The sequence below is a fragment of the Melospiza georgiana genome, chromosome 18, assembly GCF_028018845.1.
Source record: "Melospiza georgiana isolate bMelGeo1 chromosome 18, bMelGeo1.pri, whole genome shotgun sequence".
Taxonomy (NCBI): Eukaryota; Metazoa; Chordata; class Aves; order Passeriformes; family Passerellidae; genus Melospiza; species Melospiza georgiana.
Genome location: NC_080447.1, coordinates 614838 through 622086, shown reverse-complemented (window position 1 = coordinate 622086; position 7249 = coordinate 614838).

Sequence of the window (7249 nt, the reverse complement as noted above, 5' to 3'; positions counted from 1 at the left end):
TAACTTAGATAATAACCAACCATATTTCTGTCTTCTTTAGAGGAGGAGGAAAAAAAGAGAGAGAGAGAGAGAGAGAGAGAAAGCAAGGAGCATTTTGAGCTTTGAACTCCCCCTCGCTGGGCCGGCCGGGTCTCTTTGAAAGGCCCCCCTCATTTGCGTTTGAAATGGATGTTCCGCGCGTTGATTAGTGCTGCTGCGGATGGAGCGGGGCGCAGCTTGAGCGTGCGGATTATTCATCAGCGCCCGGCAGGGGAGCGAGCGCTGCCTCTGCCTTCCGCGGCTTCTGCTCCTTCCCACCGCGCTGTTTCTTCATTTTCTTTATTTTATTTTATTTTATTTTATTTTATTTTATTTTATTTTATTTTATTTTATTTTATATTTTATTTTATTTTATTTTATTTTTTATTTTCCCTCTCCCCCATGAAGGGATTCCTGGTGTCCCAAGGCCGGGTCACCCCGGACAGCAGCGCTGCCCCTCCCGAGCACGGCCAGCCCCACTGACCATATGTCTGTCTGTCTGTCTGTCTGTCTGCTCCAGCCATTGTTCACGGCACAGAGCATTTAAATACCTAAATGGGGACCTGGGGAGCTTTGTCATTACAGCCATAGTAGGGCACCTCCTCTGTTTCTGTTCCCCCCAGTCTGACTGGCGTGATGTTTATTTATTCATCAGCAGAGCTGCAGAGGACACTGGGCTGGGTCTGTAATGGCAGTATTTCATAACTTTTGTCATGGTCAGCACTTGGAACACCAAGCCTGAGCCAGCTCTGAGCAGACTTTCACAAACCTGTTACCTGGCCTTAGCTGCCTGTGCCTGTCTGTGATATTTGGGTGCTGTTACTCAGCATCCCCACTGAGATGGTGCCTCAGGACCAGTGAAAAGGGGCTGTCCTTGTGCAGAACACAATAAAGAGCAGGCAATTCCCTGTGCCTGAGGGGTAGCCCAGGTTTGTGGCCTCTGAGCCCACCAAGGAGGAGTTCTGCACACCCGGGCTCTCCCAGCCCCACTGTGGGCACAGGAGCCCCAGTGCCCCATGAAGGGCTGTCCCAGACCCCAGTGTCCCAAGAAGGGCTGTCCCAGACCCCAGTGCCCCATGAAGGGCTGTCCCAGACCCCATTGTCCCATGAAGGGCTGTCCCAGACCCCAGTGCCCCATGAAGGGCTGTCCCAGGCCCCAGTGCCCCATGAAGGGCTGTCCCAGACCCACTGTGTCCCATGAAGGGCTGTCCCAGACCCCAGTGCCCCAAGAAGGGCTGTCCCAGACCCCAGTGCCCCATGAAGGGCTGTGCCTGACCCCAGTGTCCCATGAAGAGCTGTCCCAGACCCCAGTGCCCCATGAAGGGCTGTCCCAGACCCCAGTGCCCCATGAAGGGCTGTCCCAGGCCCCAGTGCCCCATGAAGGGCTGTCCCAGGCCCCAGTGTCCCAAGAAGGGCTGTCCCAGACCCCATTGTCCCATGAAGGGCTGTCCCAGACCCCAGTGCCCCATGAAGGGCTGTCCCAGACCCCAGTGCCCCATGAGGGGCTGTCCCAGACCCCAGTGCCCCATGAAGGGCTGTGCCTGACCCCAGTGCCCCATGAAGGGCTGTGCCTGACCCCAGTGCCCCATGAAGGGCTGTCCCAGGCCCCAGTGCCCCATGAAGGGCTGTCCCAGACCCCAGTGCCCCATGAGGGGCTGTGCCTGACCCCAGTGTCCCATGAAGAGCTGTGCCTGACCCCAGTGTCCCATGAAGAGCTGTCCCAAGCCCCAGTGCCCCATGAAGGGCTGTGCCTGACCCCAGTGCCCCATGAAGGGCTGTCCCAGACCCCAGTGCCCCATGAAGGGCTGTCCCAGACCCCAGTGTCCCATGAAGGGCTGTCCCAGGCCCCAGTGTCCCATGAAGGGCTGTGCCTGACCCCAGTGCCCCATGAAGGGCTGTCCCAGACCCCAGTGTCCCATGAAGGGCTGTCCCAGACCCCAGTGCCCCATGAAGGGCTGTCCCAGACCCCAGTGCCCCATGAGGGGCTGTCCCAGACCCCAGTGCCCCATGAAGGGCTGTGCCTGACCCCAGTGTCCCATGAAGAGCTGTGCCTGACCCCAGTGCCCCATGAAGGGCTGTGCCTGACCCCAGTGTCCCATGAAGGGCTGTGCCTGACCCCAGTGCCCCATGAAGGGCTGTCCCAGGCTCCAGTGTCCCATGAAGAGCTGTCCCAGGCCCCAGTGTCCCATGAAGGGCTGTCCCAAGCCCCAGTGCCCCATGAAGGGCTGTGCCTGACCCCAGTGCCCCATGAAGAGCTGTCCCAAGCCCCAGTGCCCCATGAAGGGCTGTGCCTGACCCCAGTGCCCCATGAAGGGCTGTGCCTGACCCCAGTGCCCCATGAAAGGCTGTCCCAGACCCCAGTGTCCCATGAAGAGCTGTCCCAGACCCCAGTGTCCCATGAAGGGCTGTGCCTGACCCCAGTGTCCCATGAAGGGCTGTCCCAGGCCCCAGTGTCCCATGAAGGGCTGTGCCTGACCCCAGTGCCCCATGAAGGGCTGTCCCAGACCCCAGTGCCCCATGAGGGGCTGTCCCAGACCCCAGTGCCCCATGAAGGGCTGTGCCTGACCCCAGTGTCCCATGAAGAGCTGTGCCTGACCCCAGTGTCCCATGAAGGGCTGTGCCTGACCCCAGTGCCCCATGAAGGGCTGTGCCTGACCCCAGTGTCCCATGAAGGGCTGTGCCTGACCCCAGTGCCCCATGAAGGGCTGTCCCAGGCCCCAGTGCCCCATGAAGGGCTGTCCCAGACCCTGGTGAGTGACACATCTCCATTTGCCAAAGATTACTGTTCCTGACACCAGGATCTTCACCACCATAACCTCACCCTTTCTCAAAGGAGTCCATGTGCAAGCCCACTCAGCAGGATCGTTTGTAACATGGGCCATCAGGCTACTGACATTTTAGAAGTTAAACAGAACAGAATTTTTTAAGTCAGTATCTACTGACAAATATTCCAAGGGAAGCAAGTGAAAAGGTGGCAGATGTTCAGCATGTAAGCAAATACAAACTTGAACACAACATAAAATGTGTGAAAATGATTTAAACTCTATGGCAAAATTAATTATTGGAGGTTTAAAATTGTAAAGCACCGTTTGGGCTTTAAAGAATGTTCAAAATAAAGAAAATAACTCAGGTATTTATTGTTTTGCTTCAATTTACATGGATGCTATAAATAGCTGACAAGAAATGATGACAAATCAGCTATTGTAACCCTTTGGGAGTTTATTAGGTCATTTGTGAGAGGTCTGAATAGAGTCATTTGTTGCCCTCAGGTGTTTGAGAGTCTCTTTACCCTTGGGAAAGGAATTTAACAAAGGAGTGCATTTCAAAGCAGGCACTCTGTGTTTTCCACCCTTTTTCTGAAGTGTTTTCAAACACACTCCAAGCTAAAACCGCTCAGAAGTGAGGAAAGGAGGTGTATATCAGATGACCCCTGAGGCAGCCGACAATCCCGGAGCAGAGGTAGGGTCACATTTGAGATGCTTGAATCCCAAATGCATTTGCACCATAGGAGCCCCTGATTTATTTCTGCCCCACCCACTGGGTGCAAACTTTGAAATGCACCATTCAGAAGTGTTGGACTAGTGCCCTACTTGCATTTTTTTATTTGGCTGAAATGTGACATGTCTTATTCCTCGTGCGCTTCCAAAAACACAGGGCAGGCCCTTTGTGACAAACAGACATTGCATGTGCCCTAATCTGTCCATCTCCTCAATCAGACACAGCATCAGCATTTGTCCAGGCTGCAGTGAAACAGGCAATAGCAACAGGGCCAAAGTGAGCCTGGCAAACAGCTCTGAGGGAACCAACAGCTCCAGCTTGGATTGCCAGGGAGCACCAAGGAAGGCCCAAAAGCCACAGCCCAGCCAGGCCCCTCACAGGATGAAGGAGAAAGGAAAAATGGAATGTCACCTGTGTCTCTGGGTTTTTTGTCAGTGCAATTTGTTCAGGGTCCCAGAGAGCAGTTCAGCATCCCCCATCCTGTGCAGCTCAGGGCTCTGAGTGCAGGGGCATCCCTGACCCACACTGGGAGCTGAGCATTCCTGTGTGTGCACATAACTCATGGCAAAACTGTCCCTGCTCTCCTTGTCCCTGCTGGGGCAGGGATTTGTGCATCCCCAGCCCCCTCCAGAGCTGCTTACAGAGCTTCCAATGGTCCCAGACAGGGCCCTGCAGATCTGGCTGCTGTGCAGCTCTTTGTCCCCACTGCCGGCAGTTCAGAGCTGCAGTAGGGACCAACCAAGGATCACAAACTTTGCACCCAGTTTAGGGTCTGGCTGGAATGAAGATGGGTGCTGGAATGAGCTCCCCTGCACAGTAAGTGAGGCTCAGGAGGAGTCCCAGACTGGCCAGCCTCACATCTTGTCCCCATCCTGTGTCCCCATCCCAGTCCTGGACCCAGGCTGGCACTGCCAGGGAGCTCTGCAGAGCAGCACCAGGGGCTGCACGAGGCTCAGGGCTGTGCCACCCCTCTCAGAAATGATATCCTGCCCTTCTTCAGGGCTCCAAGAGCCGCCTGTCATCCACTTGGACTCCACTTGAACCCCCTCTCAAGTGAATGCCCTGCAGCTCTTGTCTTCAAACAGGGCTGGCCATCCTTTTTGATCATCCCAGGCATGCAGATTTTTCAAAGGCAGAGCTGATGCTCACGGCCCCTCTCCTCTCCTGCTTGCTGATTTCTTGACTGGACTCACTGTGCATTCAGCTCACAAGCCACTCATGCAAATAAGGCACTGCATGCTCAAAAGATGTCCAGGATGAGCAATAGCTGAGATCAGACTGCCCCTATTGGAATGATTCATGTAGCCCATGGATCTTTTGCTTGGGCTGAATTTGAGAGCATACCAAACTTGCTTGTCAGTGGGCAAATATTTTAACTGTGACTACAGCTTATTCTGGCTGTCACTCATTCCTGGTTGCTCTCTCTCTTTATGGGGCTTCCCACAGCTTGCCCCATTGTCCTGGAGGTACCCACAGCCCACATCCATCCAGCCTGGAGAGACTCACTGACTCCTAAGCAGCCCCTGGTGCAAAGAACCTGAGGAGCTTTGTCAAGCCAGTTTTTGTGCTGGAGAAGTGCAGAAGAGTAACTTGGAGGGCCTGAGGAAATCTATAACCAAAAAGTTGAGTGCATTTGAAATGAGGCATCTTCTAGGATAGAGAGCACACGAGCAGGAGATTCCAGCATCAGCCTGGTTCTCACTTCAGCACACAGGGTCTGTGGGACAGGCAGTGCCCTCAGCACACAGGGAGCTGGCACAGGCTGTGCCCTGAGCACACAGGGTCTGTGGGACAGGCAGTGCCCTGAGCACACAGGGAGCTGGCACGGGCTGTGCCCTCAGCACACCGGGAGCTGGCACAGGCTGTGCCCTGAGCACACAGAGTCTCTGGCACGGGCTGTGCCCTGAGCACACAGGGTCTCTGGCACAGGCTGTGCCCTCAGCACACAGGGAGCTGGCACAGGCAGTGCCCTGAGCACACAGGGAGCTGGCACGGGCTGTGCCCTGAGCACACAGGGTCTGTGGCACAGGCTGTGCCCTCAGCACACAGGGAGCTGGCACGGGCTGTGCCCTCAGCACACAGGGTCTCTGCTGGTGCAGTGACAGCCCCTGTGCCTGCCCCTGTCAGCAGCTGCTCTGGGAAGTGCCACCTCACACCTGCTGCAGGAGTCCCCCACGTTTTCAGGGTACAGCAGGCTGTTCAGGCACTGAATTGTCTCTGCATCCCTGGTGAGCAGAGCAGCAGCACAGGAGTCAGTTCAGCCACGGTGGAAGGACTACAGGCTCAAAGGCAAATTCCTCCGGAAAAGGTCAGGGAGCACCAAGTGCTGGGATTTTATTTTCCTCCTAAATGCAAGAGCATTGCCTTGGTGCAGTGAAATGCTGAGCTGAAATAATGGCAGCAGAGCAGAGGGTGTGTGGTTTGGCTGGGGCAGGAACCAGGTGCACAGGGCGTGCAGGAACGTGTCTGGCTGGGCTGAGCTGAGCTGGGCTGAGCTCTCCCACCCTCCCCAGCCCCACAGCCCACACCCCAGCAGCAGCAAAGGGCTTCTGCTCACACTGTGCTGCTGCCCTGAGGAGCTCCCTCTGCCTTCTGTGACTCGGGTGTCCCTCCTGATTCGTGCCCTTGTCATGGCTGGGTGCCTGTCAGAACCCGAGCCATCTCCCAGAAGCAGCTCTGGGAATGCCAAAGTGAGGATTCCCTGGCTCAGGCAGTGCTCAGGCTGTGCCCTGGCAGTGCCACCTGTGCCTGGCTCAGGCAGTGCTCGTGTGGCTCTGAGCACCCACCTGCCCTGGCAGTGCCACCAGCCTGCTCTGTGCCATGCCCAGCCCCAGTGCCACCAGGCCACTCATTCTCATGCACGGCAATGGCAGAGGTTTCCATGCAAACATTTCAAAAATGATTTTGCAACTTAAGAAAACATACTTCAGCAATTACCATTTCCTTTACCATGAAACCAAATTCACTGTACATTACAGCTTTAAAGCTGAGATCTAAGGTTCAGATCAACTCTTTAATCCTGACTGTGGCTTCGGGTACTTCCTGATATTTATGAGAAATGCTCCAGGCCTGCAGCTGGGCTTTGAACAAAAAAATAATGAACTTCGTTGACTGTGAACAAAGTTCTACACTCTTTTAAAGAAAGTTAAGCTGTGACATTTTTTAATCCAACACTAAATCACATAACCCAAATTCTCTGCATAATTCAAGAATGTTCTCAGCAATAAAAAGACAATTAGATCAAACTGAGTTGCTAAATGAGCTGAAATCAATCTATCTAAACTTGAGAATTCTTGTTAGCCTCTCTCCTGAAACACTCCCATTTTACTGTATAATATCTGAATCAAAACACGGTTCTATTCTAACATACTCCATACACCAACTCTCCATCTCCTCTTGCTAGTTAAAAATACAGGTAATAAAGGATATCTTACAGAATACACACCTTACAGAAGTTAATATTACTTATTGAATATGGTTCACAAATCTAATTACAGTAATAACTTCTGGAGTCCTTGTCCCTGTCTGTGTACTGTGACCTCTCCATCTAATACAGCTGTTATTGAGAACTTATGCCAAATCACTTCTTGCTCACTTCATGCAGGATTTGCACACAAAATAAATGTCAGCTAGGCCTGATCTGAATTTTTAATGTAGCAGAGAAATACAAAGTTGAAACCTTTATTTTCTCTCTTCTTGAGAGAAAGTACTTCCATGATATTTGTTATGCAGC